Here is a 20,915-nt window from a genome sequence, read left to right as displayed (position 1 = left end):
TGTCCATTTCACACATTCCATTCTTCTCCATATCCACATTTCAAATGCTTCTAGTCGCTTCTCTTCACTTCGTCGTAATGTCCATGTTTTTGTCCCAAACAATTCCACCCAATACGAGCAAATGCTGGGTAACTTTTGGTGCTGGACCCCGGACTCTTTTCATCGGCATTATCACCTTGATCTCATTCAGACGCAAAATAACCTAAGCTGTTGATAAATCGTCGTCAAATAACCCACTGAAATAAAAAAAATCCACATTCCACACAAAGCACTTCACTAGTCTCGTCCTTAGTTCTTTTTCCAGAGGTCCGCAGAAGATGCTCTTTTTCTATTAAAAGATTCCTTGGTCATTGCTATCCTCATTTTCACTTCCTGGCAGCAGCCCATATTAATGCTTGTAGTCAAATTCAAATTTGGCAGATATGCATTCTCAATACTAACAGATAATAACAATTTGGATTGAGTTAGAAATTATTTAGCAATCTTCTATATTTCAAAATTCAATAGTTTTGAGGGACTGACAAAAGAATATTGTGAGATTAAATTAAGAAATGAAGGCCTGCCAACTAGAGAAAAGTTATATGAACTGTATGAATATTTCTGCAGTGAGAGAGGAATGGAGGAAACTATCATCATTGACGATTTATATAAACTTGCTGCGCATTGTAGAACTAGAAAAGAAATTCAGCTTAAGCAGGTACATAAGTTTTATGTTCTACAATAAATCGATTGTACGTAGGTAAAAAAAAAAGGTCGAAACTTGCACTAAAACAATATGAAGGGTACACGGGAAAAACGAACAAAGTCAAATTTCCATTAAGGGTGAGATAGTGATCTATTTCAGTTTAATACTGCAAAATTTATTGATGTTTCTATTTGCAATGAAGGAAATGATGAGTGTATCCGTGGTTTTAATTCTCCTTTACCACTTTTGGTAAAAATAACACCAAAGTTTGTAGTAATACAGTGAATTAGATAATGACATCAGCCTTAACAGCACTGTGATATTGTTCGTTTTTCCCGTGTACCCTTCAATATGTAAGTGTAAGATAGACCAAAAATGAAAGTCGCTAGACCAAACAACATTAGTATTACAGAAAATTTGTTATCAAAATTGTATATTTGAAACTGATAATAGTAGGAACTTGGACATATTGTTTAGCGTATGTATTAACTTAGTGAATTATTAATAAATTATTATTATTATTATTATTATTATTATTAGTATTATTATTATTGCTGCTTATAGTACATCCCATGTATTTGAAGTTATTCACTTATTCTACTGCCTCACTTAGACCTCTTGATGTCCACACGCGTGGAGTAACGGTTAGCACGTCTGGCCGCGAAACCAGGTGACCCGGGTTCGATTCCGGTCGGGGCAAGTTACCTGGTTGAGGTTTTTTCCGGGGTTTTCTCTCAAACCATTATGAGAAAATGTTGGGTAACTTTCGGTGCTGGACCCCGGACTCATTTCACCGGCATTATCACCTTCATCTCATTCAGACGCTAAAATAACCTAAGCTGTTGATAAAGCGTAGTAAAATAACCTACTAAAATAAAATAAAAATAAATCGATTGTACATAGGTAAAAAAAAAGGTCGGAACATGCACTAAAACAATATGCAAGTGTAAGATAGACCAAAAATGAAAGTCGCTTAGTAGACTATTACAGAAAATTTGTTATTAGAATTGTATATTTGAAATTGATAATAATATATAACTTGGACATATTATTTAGCGTATGTATTAACTTTTTGTATTGTTAATAAATTATTATTATTATTATTATTATTGATAGAGGAGACGGCCTCCAGATATGGAGGGTAGCTGCGAATATATTGAATAAGCAGTCGTGGACAGCCGATAAGGGGTGGTCCTCCAGCTTGGGGGTTGGGCGAAGGGCTAACAACCCATCACCGTAAAAAAACAGCTTGTTACGTATCCCTATAATAAGCCTCGGAATAGGACTGATTCTCTGGCACGACCACAGCAAAGGAATAAGGTTTTGAGATTTGGCACTTGGAACGTAACTAGTCTTTATAGAACAGGAGGGGTAACATTAGTAGCAAAAGAACTAGCTAGATGGAAGTAAATCCCGAAAAGACAAAGTATATGATTATGTCTCGTGACCAGAATATTGTACGAAATGGAAATATAAAAATTGGAGATTTATCCTTCGAAGAGGTGGAAAAATTCAAATATCTTGGAGCTACAGTAACAAATATAAATGACACTCGGGAGGAAATTAAACACAGAATAAATATGGGAAATGCGTGTTATTATTCGGTTGAGAAGCTCTTATCATCCAGTCTGCTGTCCAAAAATCTGAAAGTTAGAATTTATAAAACAGTTATATTACCGGTTGTTCTGTATGGTGGTGAAACTTGGACTCTCACTCTGAGAGAGGAACATAGGTTAAGGGTGTTTGAGAATAAGGTGCTTAGGAAAATATTTGGGGCTAAGCGGGATGAAGTTACAGGAGAATGGAGAAAGTTACACAACACAGAACTGCACGCATTGTATTCTTCACCTGACATAATTAGGAACTTAAAATCCAGACGTTTGAGATGGGCAGGGCATGTAGCACGTATGGGCGAATCCAGAAATGCATATAGAGTGTTAGTTGGGAGACCGGAGGGAAAAAGACCTTTAGGGAGGCCGAGACGTAGATGGGAGGATAATATTAAAATGGATTTGAGGGAGGTGGGGTATGATGATAGAGACTGGATTAATCTTGCACAGAATAGGGACCGATGGCGGGCTTATGTGAGGGCGGCAATGAACCTTCGAGTTCCTTAAAATCCATTTGTAAGTAAGTAAGTATTATTACTGCTTATAGCACATCCCATGTATTTGAAGTTGTTCACTTGCTCTACTGCCCCATTTAGACCTTTTGATAAATTATGTCTTTCGAAATTGGCATAATGAAAATACAAATGTTTATATTTTGCAAATCTGGCTTTCAGGTATAGCTCCCTGTGTAGCAGACTTGAATAATATCAAGGGAAAAATTGTTCCGTGGCCAGGTGTCGATCCCGAGACCTCTGAGTAAGCGCGCCAACGCTCTACCGACTGAGCTAGCCAGGAACTGAACCCAACACCGTCTCAATTTTTCTCTTTATATCACACACTTTAGGTGTAGGTAAGCCTACTGAGAACTGGATGAACTGTTGAACTAACTAGCAAAGAGGCACCGAAATGCTAATATTAACTTACTTTTAGAAACTGTCTCCATGTTCCCAAATTTGCTCTGGTGGCTAATTTGCTTCTATTTTGCCTCTCCTTTGCAGTATGTACGCGTGTATCATTTTCCAAGAAAGGCTTTGACCGGGGATTGCTCAGGGATCTTTGTAACAAGAGGCGCTTAATTAGCTAAACATCCAGTATGCAGACTTCCCACGTTGGAGAATCGATTTCAGACACTAATGTGAAGTTTTGGCAGAGACCGTGTTGAGGCAAGTTTTAGAGAAATTCTTCTCTTTTTCGTATTAACATTTCATTATAATTCAAAATCATCTTTGCTACTCCTACAGCAAAAACAGAAAACTAATTTGCTTTACTTTCTCACAGTAGAACGACTTCATTGGAAATAGAGCCGTAAGCTATTCATTCAGCACTAAGAACTATTTGCTACTAAATGTAATGAGATACAGTGTGTTCTGAATTTAATTCCCCTGTTGCTAAAAAAAAAATCAAAACAATACCTGCAAAGATCTCAATCACAGATTACATAACTCTTCATATTAAAGCCACCAGAATTTACATCTATTTTAATGTACAATGAAGGAAATTTATAATGGGCGAAATTAGTCCCAGCTCATAGCAATTGTTTAAAAATAGTTCACTCAATGTGTGTCTATTATCGCCTTAATATTGGAGACCTCGAGATTACAAATCATACGTGTTGTCGCACAGGTCTGTAGCTTCTCTCGATGCCGAGATATTAATGAAAGAAGCCGCGCGGCACGGCTAATTTTATACGCAACGTCGTTATTGCTTCATGGCCTAACTACTAATTACGATAGCACTTGGATGCGGCTCATAGTATTGCTGCAGTATGCATTTGAAATTATGCCATTTTTGTTTCACCAAGGACCCCGGAGCTGGTAGGCCTACTCATACTTGATGTTGGGTAAACTTATTCTACGTAAACAAATTTCTGCTTACAGGTTTAAATGTCCATTTAAAAAAGCCCATATAAATATAAGTTCACAACATAAGTGTCCACACTAAAATGGTCCACACCTGTGGAGCAACGGTCAGCGCGTCTGGCCGGGAAAACCAGGTTGCCCGGGTTCGAATCTCGGTCGGGGCAAGTTACCTGGTTGAGATTTTTTCCGGGGTTTTCCCTCAACCCAATACGAGCAAATGCTGGGTAACTTTCGGTGCTGGACCCCGGACTTATTTCACCGGCATTATCACCTTCATTTCATTCAGACGCTAAATAACCTAGATGTTGATACAGCATCGTAAAATAACCCAAAAATATCACAACTAAAATATCCATATAAAAGTCCATAACCTGAAATATTCACGAGAAACAAAGTCCACATACAGAAATCTCCATTGTAAATATTAATTCAAAGTTGTTGCTTAGCAAGACATTTCAAAATCTACAAGTTAATATTTTAATAATGCAGAGCTGTTACTTAGTAATTCATTAAACATTTTCAGTATGGCTGAAGTAATACTATCATAGAAAAAGAAAAATGTAATTTAGTGAACAACAGTTATACAGGGTGTTTCCGAGATGGTGTTACAAACGTTCAGAGATGATGGGGAAGGGCACATGTATCAAATTGAGAATAGGAGCCATGGTCCCGTAAATGACTGAGTCGAAAGTTATAAGCAAAAATAGTTGTGTGGAAATGGAATTGTAATTTGGCACCACGTTCCCTCCTTCCCTTAACTTTTGGAGCACTCGTGGAAAAATGGTATGGGCCGGATGTCTCCTACGTGAGTACTTGTCCCGAAACAATATGTGAGCTTGTCTACTGTTCCCATTGGCTCATCCGTATTCGAAAAACAGGACTGCTTATTCCGCTCTCGTGTACTCCTCCATTTCACTAGGACTGATCGACTGGACACTGCAACTTGTACACATACACTGCTGTCTACAGACATGCATATCAGGACCGACCATCTCCGTTACACATTACGCTATCTGCATTGCTTTAGTGTAGTTTCCTGTCCCCATCCCTCAGACAGCGCACTGAATGGAATACTGTAAGTAGACAACGTAACCAACGTCAGATGAATACAGTATGTGTAAGATGTACAGATAAATACACATAAAAAAGGTGTGCAGAGGAATAAAATTATTTCATTTCCACAGAACTATTTTTGCTTGTAACTTTCGATTCGGTCATTTCCGGACCAGGGTTCCTTATCTCAAATTGATACATGTGCCCTTCGGCATCATCCCTGAAAGTTTGTAACACCAGGCGTTCAATAGCAATATATATTTCGTAACCGGTTATGCACAACTCTAATACAAGTTATATTGCAATGACATTTTTTCCTAATTTTCGACTACCCTAGGAAGTAAAATATACATATTCTTGTACCTCATAAATCACATAAATTTAACATCATGGTACAGAAAAGGAAATCATGCTTATTTATCAATTTTTTTAACCTGGAATGTTTTTCTTCGTAAAAGTTGTAAAAAAATTACAACGAGATTTTACTTCATAATTGTATGCATATTTTCATACATTTTAATGCATAATGTTCCTCAATATAATGATAACAATTCAGACATCGAGAATAATTTTATTAAACATATTTCGCGGATAAAAATTCTCATTAGTTACAATATTATTCTTTGTTATGCAACATTAAATTCTGTTCAAATCCGGAACGACCGATCAAACGTTTTGCTGGATATGTTTTGATAAACTTCACTTTTTTTTATTCCCTGCGCTGACCGTAGGGTAATCTAACATTCCCTCGAGTATAATCAAGCATGGGAATTGACGCAGTTGGCAGCCCTTCCCTTAAAATTATTACTTTTTAGATCTGAGAGTTTATTGGCTGGCGCTAATGCCAAATTTTCACGTTTATCGTCGCACGACGAATGTAATAGATAATAAATTTAATCACATTTGATAGCCCAGTAATTTATTGTTAGATTTATATTTTATGAGAAGAGGGTAGTTTAGCTGTTACGTCATTAATCTGTGTATGTGAAAGAGGGAAGGAAGAGGAGGGGGCAGGCCATATGGAGGTGCAGTAAAGTTGAAACGATTCGACGTTGGCGTATGATAAAAATAATAAAAATATAACATCGAGACTGGAATACTCTAGCCGGCGACTGGAACTACAAATATGTTCGCAATCACTTCGAAGCGAGTGGAATTATGATTTATTTGTCTATGAAAATTTACGCTCATTTGCTTCTGAGAAGTAAAACATTACAACGTACAGATGTCTGCTCTAAACACGAAAAAAAAAAACAGATATGGAAATGGTCAGGAATTTATAACAAAAGAGGATATAGAATACAGAATATAATAGCATATGATCTATTGTTTGTAGGCTACTTCGTATTCAGAAGACTTCAATTGTATTCCAAACTCTCCCGTTCAGTTCTTGTCTTCTCTCTACTGCTGCTGTGCACGTATACACAGGCTAAGCGGCAACCTTAAGACAACTTGCTGTTACTTGTTTCGTATAACGATCTTCATATGCAATAGTTTCTTTTCTGAGGGCAAAAATATAGTATATATTTAGTAGTATATATTTATTTAACCTGGTAGAGATAAGGCCATCAGGTTTCTCTTCTCCTCTACCAGGGGATTACAACTACAATATTAAGAATACAATTACAATTACTTACTTACAAATGGCTTCTAAGGAACCCGCAGGTTCATTGCCGCCCTTACATAAGCCCGCCATTGGTCTCTAGCCTGTGCAAGATTAATCCAGTCTCTATCATCATATCCCACCTCCCTCAAATCCATTTTAATATTATCCTCCCATCTACGTCTCGGCCTCCCTAAAGATCTTTATCCCTCCGGCATTTCTGGATTCGCCCACAGGTGCTACATGCCCTGACCATCTCAAACGTCTGGATTTAATGTTCCTAATTATGTCAGGTGAAGAATACAATGCGTGCAGTTCTGTGTTGTGTAACTTTCTCCATTCTTCTGTAACTTCAACCCTCTTAGACCCAAATATTTTCCTAAGAACCTTAGTCTCAAAACACCTTTAATCTTTGTTCTTCTCTCAAAGTGAGAGTTCAAGATTCACAACCATAAAGAACAACCGATAATATAAATGTTTTATAAATTCTAACTTTAAGACTTTTTGGCAGCAGACTAATGACAAAAGCTTCTCAACCGAATAATAACACAAATTTCCCATATTTATTCTGCGTTTAATTTCCTCCAGAGTGTCATTTATATTATTTTGTTACTGTTGCTCCAAGATATTTGAATTTTCCCACCTCTTCGAAAGATAAATCTCCATAATTTATATTTCCATTTCGTACAATATTCTAGTCACGAGACATAATCATATACTTCGTCTTTTCAGGATTTACTTCCAAACCTAAGGCTTTACATCCTCCAAGTAAAATTTCCGTGTTTTACCTAATCGTCTGTGCATTTTCTCCTAACATATTCACGTCATCCGCATAGACAAGAAGCTGATGTAACCTGTTCAATTCTAAACCCTCTGTGTTATCCTGAACTTTCCTAATGGCATATTCTAGAGCATCGCTTTGCTTTAGCCCGCAGTGAATTGGAAAAGCTTCAGACAGAAGCTGGCCTATACGGACTCTGCTGTAAGTTTCATTGAGACGAATTTTAATTAATCGAACTAGTTTCTTAGGAATAATAAATTCAATAAGAATGTTATACAATTACAATTATAATCACAATTAATGATAAATTTAAAATTAGAATAAAAATAAAAGTACTAAAAGATTACCTGAATAATAAAGGCACGACAATATTTATTGGAGAAGTTAAGAACAAAGAAAGATTTTTTTACAGAAGTGCAAATTAAACCTAGAATAATAAAATTATATAGTGATGAATAGGGCTAGGATTTTGATGAAATTGCATCTTTTTTTCTACTAAGCCAGAAACATAGGCGCTTTAGTATTTATATGTTATGTGATAAACTGAGTGTTTTAAGACATATTTGTTAGGGCATTTCTTTGCATTTTTCCCGTTTCAACTCATAAGAGCATCTTTTGTGTTATTCGGACATTTTTGAGGCATTTTAATTTAATTTTGGCCACAAATTCCCATTATTAATATAAAATAATGTTTATATCCTTTGATATTTTGTCTACATATATTGTCCATTAATACCCTTTATGTTTTACGACGCTGTACCAACTACGAGGTTATTTAGCGTCGATGGAGTTGGTGATAGTGATATGATATTTGGCGAGATGAGGCAGAGGTTTCGCCATAGATTACCTGACATTTTCCTTACGGTTGGGAAAAACCTCGGAAAAAAATCCAACCAGATAATCAGCCCCAGCGGGAATCGAACCCGCGCCCGAACGCAACTCCGGATCGGCAGGCAAGCGCCTTAACCGACCGAGCTACGCCGGTGGCTAATACCCATTATTTTGTATAATATTTTAATCGTTTCTCTACACAAATATTGCCCTTTTAACGTAGTACACCCCAAGTAATGGATCAGTCCAACCACCCCTTCAATATATACTCCCCTATACTTGCTAATTCCGTATAAGAGTGGCCTTGTGATGGGTTACATGGAAACTACATCAGGGAGAATAATTAATTAAAGAGTACCACTTAGAAAAAATTATGTACAATTAAATGAACTTAAAGGTTGGTACTAGAATTTAATTTAATTACTAGTCTAAATATTAAGTAGCATAAAACTCATTTTTCTACCAAGCCAATTTTGTAATGTAAGATCAACTTTTAGGGCATTTTTTAAAAGATTTTAGGTCATAAATGCATTGTTTTTAGAACATTTTTTATGATTTATAGGTCATCACAAATCCTAGCCCTAGTGATGAAATTACCAGATATTGAAATATTTTGTGATAGATTAAGAGAACTATTTACAAGAAACCATGTCTGAACGAGTCTCAATTACTGAACAAGTCCCTAGAAAGTTTATGTTTGAATTCAATTTTATTTCGACAGTCCCTAATGCTAACTGTCAGGTGTTTTTGTCAGACGTGCTTGAAAATTCTTTGATCTAAAGTGTAGAAATGTGGTTCTTACATCTTGATAGAAATAGTTATTGTAGTGTCTAAAACACACAGTAAGAATATCATGGGCAGAATTAGCAAACAGAAGGCTAGACTTGAAAACTATGAGGAACTGCTCAAAAAATTAGACAGAAAATATAAAAGATAGTAGATGTAGTAAGCCCATAACTATCATTGCCTGGCCCTTCAAGTGAAAGTTTATATCAAGTGACGCTCTAGATGTGTTTATCCGTAAATTGATTTTTTTGTCACCGTGCTCGCTATAAATTGAAATAATTGAAAAAATATTAACGATAGGAAGATCAAATTTTGTACAGACCTTTTAAACAGACTATTAAAAAAGATTTGGCTTCATTAGAATGTTACGGGGAGAGGATGGTATTTTTTTAAACTTTTTTCCTATTTGGTGTAAAATATTAATTTTTTATGTGTAAAGAGCTCACAGGTGTAGCAACTCAACCAAATATAAATATTTTGAAAAAAAAAATTATTTGTGGGCCCATATTTGAAAAAAATATATACCCAATGCAGGATTTTACTAAAACCGATATATCTAAACTATTTTAAAAGATAGATTCAAACAATTTTTTGCAATGTACTTGCAAAAGCATGCTCTATAATCTCTCTGTAACAGAATTTTGATATTGGTCCCTACGTTTGTAAAATAAACAATTAAATTTTAATAACACTTTTTTGATTTCCTTTTTCGCAAACAAACGGGCATATTTTAAAAATGAAATCTAGTAACGAAATTCTGTTACAGAGAAAAGTTTCCTAATAGTCTAAAGAATGTATGTTCAAAATTTCATGTATGTATCTTTAATAGTTCAGAAATTATATCCATTTTTATCTGGCAATGTAGAAAAAAATGAAGTTACCGGAAACAACGAGAAAGGAGTCGTGTGATTTAAAAGTCCATAGCACAGGAAGTTTAAAATTGACGTCTCAGCATCTGATAAGGGCACAAATACCCATAAAATGTTAAGCAATGCATTCCACACATATTACAGAGTATTCTAAAGAAATTTTTTTAAATCTACTCATTTTTCACCAAAAAATATCGTCCTCTCCCCTTTATATTTAAATTGAATATGAAAATAATTGATAATATACGAAGTAGTGAACTCGGAAACGGAAATCCATGACATATTCTAAAATCAGTTATAATATTTCTGTAAAATATATTAGAAATCAAGTGAAACCATTTTGTAGTAAATCTTTTTATGAATCTAATGGTAAAAGAACTTCTCAAATATCTATAAAAAAAACTGAGTTATATCATTTTTTTAAATAGTTACAAATGGGAGGTAATTCTCAAATTTGGGTCCACTTTTGCTTTTTTTTTATAAACCTAATACTCAAATTTAGATTTTTATACGTACAGTTATTCAACACACAAAAAATTGTAAGTTTCAATGAAAAACAAGGAATTTCAAATTTTCAGTATCTTCTTCCCTTGAGGAAGTAAGTATTCTTTTTTTTAAGAAGAGATATTTATATTCTCAAATTTATGTTATTTAACAAGTTGCATAATGACCTTTTGTATGAACTAGTGGCATATGTGGTTTTGAAATGAAATACAATATACAGAGACATCATTTTATTTTTACTTCAATTTTTATTGTACCTGAGTTTTTGAATGTACTTCATTCCCACCCCTCCTACTAGTGAAGTTCAACTGTCCTCCACATAGATCCAAGACCACATATACAGTCATAGCAGCCTTACGGTCATAGTAAACAGTACGTTCCAAAAATATGTTCGCCTTTTCCAGTGACGAAAGAGCTTTCAATATTGCATCATTTTCCATTTGCCTACGTCGCATACCGGTTTCCCCCACCTGCTTCTATTCGTCTCTCTATAAATGCTAGTGACTGGGATGTCTTAGCTCTTTTCCGAGAACATTAATTTCTGTTAGGAATTGGACGTCTACGTAACATTATACAACTGTTTAAAATAACTTAAATAAAAGGGCCTCGTTAAGTAATTAACTGTCACGCGATTTTCTCCCTTTCTACGACGCTGCGACGTAACCACTTGGACGGACAGTAGATAGCATGTCTGAGTAATTTTATCTTTTCGGATCGGGCAGAAGTGAAGATTGAATTTACAGTACGTAAGGTCTCTTTTATAGAGTAAGTACAGGATTATTTCAACATGAGTTACTGATACCAAATACGAACCTGGTAATTCGAATTACGTACAATAGTCTATAGTACGATAATATGCACATTAGAACTGAAGCCTGTATCGAAATGAACGGCCACCATTAAAAAAATGTGTATAAATACCCATTTATGATTATTTTTCAATTTAACTTCATTCTCTATATTGTACGCTAATGTGCTGTAGACAGTATAATATACACTGCATAATGAATACGTCCGCATGGAAAGCTCAGTTCGTGAGTAAAAACACTCATTGTTAATACTGTACTGTATTTTGATTAAACAAAAACGTAATGAAAATTATCAAACTCAAAATCGCGATATTTCCCAGTTTACGTAAATGGATGAACTACTTTTCTTCCCTCCTATACTTAGTAAAATGATTTGTTTGTATATTACGCCAGTTTCATCGAACTCCAGTCGTGGAAGGGGGTAGCAAACGTTGTTTCCAGTTCTTAATCGTTGATCCAGAGGTATAGCCAGGTTAATATTAGAAATGTTAGTAAAAATAAAATGATGTCCCTGTATTTGCGGTGTATACCACAGGCAGGGGAAATACTAGGCTTGCAGTTGTTCTGTCACGGATAATAGAGCATTTATCCACTCAGTTTTGTTTCGATAAAAGTGACTTAATTCGCAAAGCATTGATTCGTCTGGTTTTACAAACGACCGATTCAATTATAATATCGACTCGGAATTTTTTTGTAGCGGTCGTCATTGTGCAAACACATACAGATATCAAAAGGACAAGCAGTCACAAAGCAGTATTTGAAGTGTGTGTCCCCCGGTTTGAGTGCCCCAGTGCACAATCAGTTTCATGTAGCTGGAACACTTGTACTCACTGGATGGATGGATGCTCGGCGAGGCCCGTAGCTCGGATCCCTGCAACAAAAAGGAACAGAAATCAATATCCGCCGTCACTCAGTGGCTCCGTGGATTATTCAGGCCTGCCGTCATTTGTATGCGAGGAATTTGATGATGCTAAACTCTTTCCTAAATCTGAAGTATCCTTCACACTACATATTCATCTAATGCAGTGATGTCAAAGCAAGCGCATTTTTCTGACCTTGACGCCGTGCGCGGGCATTAAGCGCTAGGTATGCTAGGAGGAATAATCAGCCTGTTGGACTAAGAAAACAGTGGTGCACAAACTTCAAACGGAACGTGAAATTTTATGTCGTTATTTTTATATGGCTCCTTTCTGTTTGTTATTTTCTATATTCTCTGTAAAATAAAAGTACTAACACCTATTTCTTAGCCTAATATTGCAGTTGTGTTTTAAACGTTAATAACATAATAAAGAGTAAAGAAGGAATATTCACACACATTCCATAATAACTACAACTATACTGTACTAAGTGAATTAAACACATCATTCATAAAGAAATTGTTATCCCAAAGAAAGACACTGAATATGACATGATAATTTGAAATTGATATTGATGGTATCTTTAGCCTTGTAAAAGTAATCAAAACAATATTATAGTACAAAGCAAAGTTGTCTAGGGCCAAATTAAAGAAGTACCTAATTTTTCACGCCTTCTATTCTGTAGATGAATTCATGACATTCAATAAAACTTCATGAAATTGATACTAAAACTTTGTGTTGTACTAGTAGACTATATTGTAAATCTCGTCTGTATATATTTCATCTAGAATGTGACTATAAATTAAGACTTTATAACAGTATTAAGGTTTTTGACTTGTTCCATATTCTAGTTGTAAGCAATGTGTGAATACCATGGAATGTCAATAAATACAATACAATACTATCCTGATTTCACTATCACTTCAAAACCATTTCACTGTTCAAATACTTTGCACAGCCACTATGAACTACAGAACTTCACTGACACAAAAACACTTTACTTACACAATAGACTTGACTGACACAACATATTTCACTAACACAACACACTTCACTAAACACAACACACTTCACTAACACAACACACTTCACTAACACAACACACTTCTTCAGTGATACAACACTTCAAATAACTGTAACTAATATTACATAATAAAACTCTTATCGCATTATGCTCTTAGGTGATATTGGTGCGCAATTTTCTCTTATCAGAATATTAAATTATCTCGAAATCTGCTGAAGCTATAGAGCTGACGTTTTACCAACACAAACAAACATTTTTACATCCTTACAAAGATTTTTCATGCGAATATTTTCAAACATTTTAATACACTATCTTCAGTAATACGTATTTACGATATATTAGGTTTACTAAAACACTGTTTTAGTACCTGTAAGGCTACTAAACAAACATATCTGAAAATTTCACTTTTCTGTAAACAAGTTGAGAAAATATTGCTACTGAATGAAAAGCAAACTCGTGGAAAAAGAACATTAAAATTAAAACTTACATTCTTATAATGCACTTATACTTCTCAGGCAAATCTAAAAATTAACATGGATACCGTTTTAATAAGTTCTCTTCCCTTTATCCACTGACTCAGTGCTGGCCATCCCTGTATATAGCTCGACCAAGCGGCATGTACTACCTTTTTCGTCTGTCTCTTTCCTTTCCGCTGTAAAGCGCTCAGGCTCTCCTGGGCTCTAAAGCGCGCGCTTCCTCCTATGGGCATCAGTTGACATCACTGATCTAATGTCTCTTTTTCTATAAGCGACGAGGGACTGAGTTTCTCCGCGTTCTTAATAGCGTCTTCTTCTTCTACAGGAAACCCAACAAATAATAATAATAATAATAATAATAATAATAATAATAATAATAATAATAATATACAAATCTGACTTTCAGGTAGTAGCTCCTGTAAAGGAGGTTTGAATAATTTCAAGGAAAAATTGTTCCGGGGCCGGATACTGATCTCGGGACCCTTCGCTTAGTGCACGAATGCTCTACCGACTGAGCTACCTCAGAAATTATACACGACAGCGTCAAAATGTTTTCTTTATATCCACACCAAATTACTCTTCAAGGAACGACGACTCATATAAATTGAGGGAAAGAAGACAGAGGACGGACACTGGAAAGTTTTCTTTTCTCAATCGTACTATCAGGGACTGGAATGCTTTACCTGAAGGCTTACTAAAGGCTTTATCAATAACCAAAAATGTATTTAAAAATAGGCTTAAGGACTTTACTAATAGACGGTAGTATAATTATTATACACACTATTTAAAGGCTGTAATTGATATTTTGTTATTTGAAGTGTTGTATCAGTGAGTAAGTGTGTTGTGTCAGTGAAGTGTGAAGTGTGTAGTGTCAGTCAAGTCTATTGTGTAAGTGAAGTGTGTTTGTGTCAGTGAAGTTCTATAGTTCATAGTGGCTGTGCAAAGTATTTGAACAGTGAAATGGTTTTGAAGTGGTAGTGAAATCAGGAGAGTATCAGTGCAATGAGTGAGTTGACAGCGAAATAAGTGTAGTGCCGAAAAGTACTTGTGCAGGTTTGAACCTATCACACTTCTTTTTTTTCTGTCAAAAGTTTCATGTTTTTTTTATTAAACACAATAATAAAAGTTGGATATATAAATATTAAATACAATAACTAACTGTGAATTCTACCTATTATGTACAATAAACAAAAACTGTGCCTTCTAAATATTAAACACAACAATAAAAGTGGTTTATAAACATTAAATACAAAAACTAAACGTTCCTTCTACCTATTAAACTCGTGGGTCTTAGTTCGAACTTAGGGTTAAGATACAAATTAGATTTACTTTAAATGTTATTTTAAGTGATCGTGCTTCATTTAATTTAGGATGGTCCTTATTATTATTATTATTATTATTATTATTATTATTATTATTATTATTATTATTATTACTATTATTATTATTATTATTATTTATCATTATTATTAATTAGCAATGTTTTTATTAGTTGTGTTTAATATTAATTTTCATTATTGAATGTAATTAGTTACCACTGCCAATGGGTATATAACTACGCATTTGCAGTGTAAATAAATACACACACTTTTTTTTTATTTATTTCAAATATACAGAATAAAGGAATATAATAACAAAACAAACAAAGAGAAATACAAATAAAATAATACAAGCAATATAAAAAGAAGATACAGTAGTATTTACAAAATTTGAGACCGAATGAGCAGCGCTCGTGCTCGGTCGCAGTTCAGATATAATATTAAAATAAAAAATAATAATAATAAAAATAAATAAGTAAAATAAAATAGGAACTAAAATATAATTACAGCGGCAATGGAATTATATAATATAATATTAACACTATAGAAGAATAATATCGCACGTGAAAAGTAGGACTAATATATATTTCAAAATTATAGAATACAAATATAATATAGGCTGATTAATTCATACACATAGGCTATAAATTTATGTAATCAAATTGAAGATATTAACACGTTTCTAATTTTCTTGTTATATGTTAGTGGGTTACATGTTAGAAGTTCTGGGTGTAATTTAGTTAAAGCATTGTACAACCGAGGGCGAAAATTTATGCTATGCTTTAGACCAGCAGATGTGAGACATTTAGGTTCTACTAATGTTGAATTAATATTTCGTCTTGTGTCATAATTGTGTGTCTGTAATACAAACGTGTTACGATTTTTATGATAAAATTTTAACAGCGTATACATACATACACAACTCAAAATGGGCTGACAAGACGCCAGAACTTATCTTTGAGTCCACACAAATTCTGTGTGACTTAAATTGTGGCTTCCTGTTAACATACCCCCAGTAACAAATACAGGTAATTTTAAGTAATGTGTTAAGTGTCGCGTATGTACAATAATTAATCGAAACGCATCTGATGGGACTTTTTTTTGTTTACATTCTCCTCTCGCAAATCTTTCGAAGTGGAGTTACACTCACCCCCACTCAAGGAGCACAGCTACTATTTGCGGTGTTGAAACACGTCACATTTCATACTCTCAAAATTGAACCGTTCAGAGCAGAAGTGGTGTAAGTCAAAAATGGGTAATGAGGGTTAAAGTAAACATTCTGTAAAATACAGCGCAAAGTAGCAATTAATATTCAATTTATTTAAACTATTAGTGGTCAGTGGATAGCACGAAGGACATATTAATTGCTACTTTGCAGTGTATTTTACTGAATTTTTACTTTAAACCTTATTACCCAATTTTTACGTACACCACTTCTGCTCTAAACGGCCCTTGGACGTATCAAAAAACTTATTTGACAAAACTTGTTCGCATTAACTTCATCTATTACCTCTGTGAATTAATATAATAGGTTCCCTTCCATTCTGTATAATACATGACTCGTGTGTATATGTGTGTATGTTTGTATATGCCAACCACACTATAAACAAATGAAGATCGCACCCACATTATAGATAAAATCAGCGGCATCCAATAACTTTGAAATCCTAATAAGACAGTGAAGAGGGTTGGTTGTACAGGGACATCATTTTATTTTTACTTAAATTTTTATTGTACCTGAGTTTTTGAATGTACTTCACTCCCACCCCTTCTACTAATGAAGTTCAACCGTCCTCCATACAGGTCCAAGACCGCATATACAGTCATAGTAACCTTACGGTCATAGTAAACAGTACGTTCCAAAAATATGTTCGCGTTTTCCAGTGACGAAAGAGCTTTCAATATTGAATCATTTTCGCACAGGTACTGTCGTCCATTTGCCTACGTCGTATCCCGGTTTCCACGACCAGCTTCTATTCGCCTCTCTGTAAAGGCCAGTGGCTGGGCTGTCTTAGCTCTTTTCTGAGAACATTAATTTCTGTTAGGAATTGGACGTCTACGTAATATTATACCCATACAATTGTTTAAAATAACTTAAATAAAAGGGCCTCGTTAAGTAATTAACTGTCACGTGATTTTCTCCCTTTCTACGATGCTGCGACGTAACCACTTGGATGGACAGTAGATAGTATGTCTGAGTAATTTTATCTTTTCGGATCGGGCAGAAGTGAAGATTGAATTTACAGTACGTAAAGTCTCTTTTACAGAGTAGGTACAGAATTATTTCAACATGAGTTACTGATACGAAGTACGAACCTGGTAATTGGAATTACGTACAATAGTCTATAGTGCGATAATATGCACATTAGAACTGAAGCCTGTATCGAAATGAACGGCCACCATTTAAAAAACAATATGTATAAGTATCCATATTATGATTATTTTTCAATGTAACATCATTCTCTATAGTGTACGCTAATGTGCTGTAGACAGTATAATATACACTGCATAATGAATACGTCCGCATGGAAAGCTCAGTTCGTGAGTAAAAACACTCATTGTTAATACTGTACTGTATTTTGATCAAACAAAAACCTAACGAAAATTATCAAACTCAAAATCGCAATATTTCCTAGTATATGTAAATGGATGAACTACTTTTCTTCCCTCCTATACCTAGTAAAGTGATTTGTTTGTATATTACGCCAGTATCATCGAACTGCAGTCGTGGAAGAGGGTAGCAAACGGTGTTTTCGGTTCTCAACCGTTAATCCAAAGGTATAGCCAGGTTAATATTAGAAATGTTAGTAAAAATAAAATGATGTCTCTGTATATCATTGTAGTTGTTACAATTCCATCATATAAAAACGTTACAAGAAAGGAGTCAAAGAATATCCTGAATTAAATTATTAGAATCGGACGACTGATATCCAACGCATGTGAAACATAAAAACACACTAATTACAGCTCAAATGAAAATACGTACATGATATTCACTGTAAAATAATCTGAAATATGTCCCCGGGAAACATGGCGTCGCAGGACTGCAAAAAAAAAAAAAAAAAAAAAAAATCTCCGCGGAGAACAGCGTGTATAATATGAACATTTATAATGGAAAATTCAATTTGCATTTGTTATGTAGGATTATTTATAATTTTGTTTATATATAGAATAGAGAGACCTTTTTGCGCCGTGTCCTATCCCTGACATTCTCTACTGGGGAATCATGATGCGTTACCGAGGTGAAGGGTGAATGAACTTATGACATGTTTCATCGAATGTTTATTTTTTTTTTAAAACAACCATAGTCCAAAAATATAAATTGTCAGGAGAAACAAAAAAACTATCCGGCATGGATGTTGTTGACACATCATGTATTAAATTCATCATGCCGTTTCTTAAGGTGTTGTAGAAACTTGTGAAAACTGAAGTACATTTATAACTTAAATTGCCCCATAGAAATACATGTGTAAATGCAGGTAACCGTGGTCAAGGTTGTTTTAAGAAAAAATACTCCGTTGTGGCTGAAGTGTGTCTCTCCTTTAATCCTCTTTTTCTTTATTAAATCCTGTTTCTTCTCCTTTCGTTGCTTAAGTTTCTTCCATGGGGTTACTTCTGCACCTAAAGATAAACTCTACAACTTAATGCAGTTATGTCAAAACAAGCGCATTTTTCTGACCTTGACGTCGTGCGCGGGCATCAAGCGCTAAGTATGGAAAGAGGTAGGGTTGTGTATATGAATAAGCAGCCTGTTCGGTTAAGAAAACAGTGGTGCACAAACTTCAAAAGGAAAGTGAAATTTTATGTCGTTATTTTTATATGGGTTCCTTCTGTTTGATATTATCTATATTGTCTGTAAAACAAAAGTACTAACACTGATTTCTTAATATTGCACTTGTGTTTTAAATGTTAATAACATAATAGAAAGTTAAGAAGGAATATTCACATAAATTCATAGTAGTACAACTATACTTTACTAAATGGATGAAACACATCATTCATAAAGAAAGTGATATTCCATAAAAAGAGATTGAGTATGACATGATAAGTTGGAATTGATAATGATGGTACCTTTAATCTTATAAAAGTAATCAGTAAACCAATCAAAACAATATTACAGTACAAAGCAAAGTTACCTAGGTACTGTATCCGTTTTAAGTGTAACTAATATTACATAACAAAACTCTTATCGCATTATGCTTTTAAGGTGATATTGGTGAGCAACTTCCTATCATCAGAATATTAAATTATTTTCTCGAAATCTGCTGAAGCTATAGAGCTGACATTTTTACAACTCATGGGCACGTATCTTTTGCTTATGATGTAACAGTAGTTGCTTTGTTAATTCATTTCCTTACAAATAATTTCAATGCGAATATTTTCAAAATTTGCATTACAGTATCTTCAGCAATAGGTATTTACGGTGTATTAGATTTACGAAAACATTCTGTAAGGCTACTAAATAAATAGGCCTATGTCTGAAAATTTCACTTTTCTCTAAAAAAAGTTGAGAAAATTTTTCTTTTGAATAAAAAATCAAACTTGTGAAAAATGAACATTAAAATTAAAACTTACATTCTTATAATGCACTTATACTTCTCAGACAAATCTAAAAATTAACATGGATATAGTTTTAATAAGTTCTCTTCCCTTTATCCATTGAATCAGTGCTGGCCATCCCTGAATAGCCTATAGCTCGACCAAGCGGCATATACCACCTCTTTCGTCTGTCTCTTTCCTTTCCGCTGTAAAGAACTGAGGCTCTCCTGAGCTCTAAAGCGCGCGCTTGCTCCTATGGGCATCACTTGACATGATTGACTTAATGTAACCATTCACGTGCTAAAATATTTTTCTCAGAGGTTGACGCGTACGTAAGAAGCAGTATTGCCAATCTACTACAGTTTAAAATTGTAAGGATAAATGTTTAAAGATGATATGAATGGGATATTTGTAATTGCTATCATCATTCTGGCTGGACAATGGCTGTTTAAAAAAAAAGTCTTTGGACTGGTTATTTTATGAAAACCACTGACAATTCCTAGACTCATAATATAGGCCATTGTTGTTTTTTACCTTATTAACTTTACTAATTCAGTAGATGGCTGCTACAATATGTTCACCACATGCTTAATATCTCAAATTTGCATTTTTTGGACAATGATGATAAAAAAACCTTCAATTGTTCTTTCATAAATTAAGGAAAATAAAGCAGAGAACAGACATTCGAAATGTTATTTTCTTAATTGTTTGGGGTGGAAGTACAAAAATTAATCTTAGTCCGTTAAATGTACTACAAAAACGAATAATTAAAATTTGTTTGAAGAAACGTTTCGATTATCCAACTAAATTAATTTATTCTGAATTTAATGTATTTAATATTGAACAAATTTATAAGTATACGCTGTTAAAATTTTATCATAAAAATCGTAATAAGTTTCTATTACAGACACACAATTATGACACAAGACGAAATATTAATTCAACATTAGTAGAACCTAAATGTCTCACATCTGCTGGTCTAAAGCATAGCATAAATTTTCGCCCTCGGTTGTACAATGCTTTAACTAAATTACACCCAGAACTTCTAACATGTAACCCACTGACATATAACAAGAAAATTAGAAACGTGTTAATATCTTCAATTTGATTAAATCAATTTATAGCCTATGTGTATGATTTAATCAACCTGTATTATATTTGTATTCTATAATTTTGAAATATATATTATTCCTACTTTTCACGTGCGATATTATTCTTCTCTAGTGTTAATATTATATTATATAATTCCATTGCCGCTGTAATTATATTTTAGTTCCTATTTATTTTACTTATTTATTTTTATTATTATT

The 20,915-nt window shown here is 34.2% G+C and overlaps 1 long non-coding RNA gene across 1 annotated transcript in view; it reads right to left on the bottom strand.

Moving 5' to 3' along the window:
- LOC138706708 (uncharacterized) overlaps positions 1-20,915 on the bottom strand; it is a 1,118,142-nt gene that overhangs the window by 565,517 nt on the left and 531,710 nt on the right. Inside the window, exon 3 of the long non-coding RNA XR_011334063.1 lies at positions 12,222-12,261. This is a non-coding gene — a long non-coding RNA (uncharacterized lncRNA). The remainder of the gene's footprint in view (positions 1-12,221; positions 12,262-20,915) is intronic.

The sequence above is a fragment of the Periplaneta americana genome, chromosome 9 (assembly GCF_040183065.1).
Source record: "Periplaneta americana isolate PAMFEO1 chromosome 9, P.americana_PAMFEO1_priV1, whole genome shotgun sequence".
Classification (NCBI taxonomy): domain Eukaryota; kingdom Metazoa; phylum Arthropoda; class Insecta; order Blattodea; family Blattidae; genus Periplaneta; species Periplaneta americana.
This window is presented reverse-complemented; position numbering and strand designations above follow the sequence as displayed.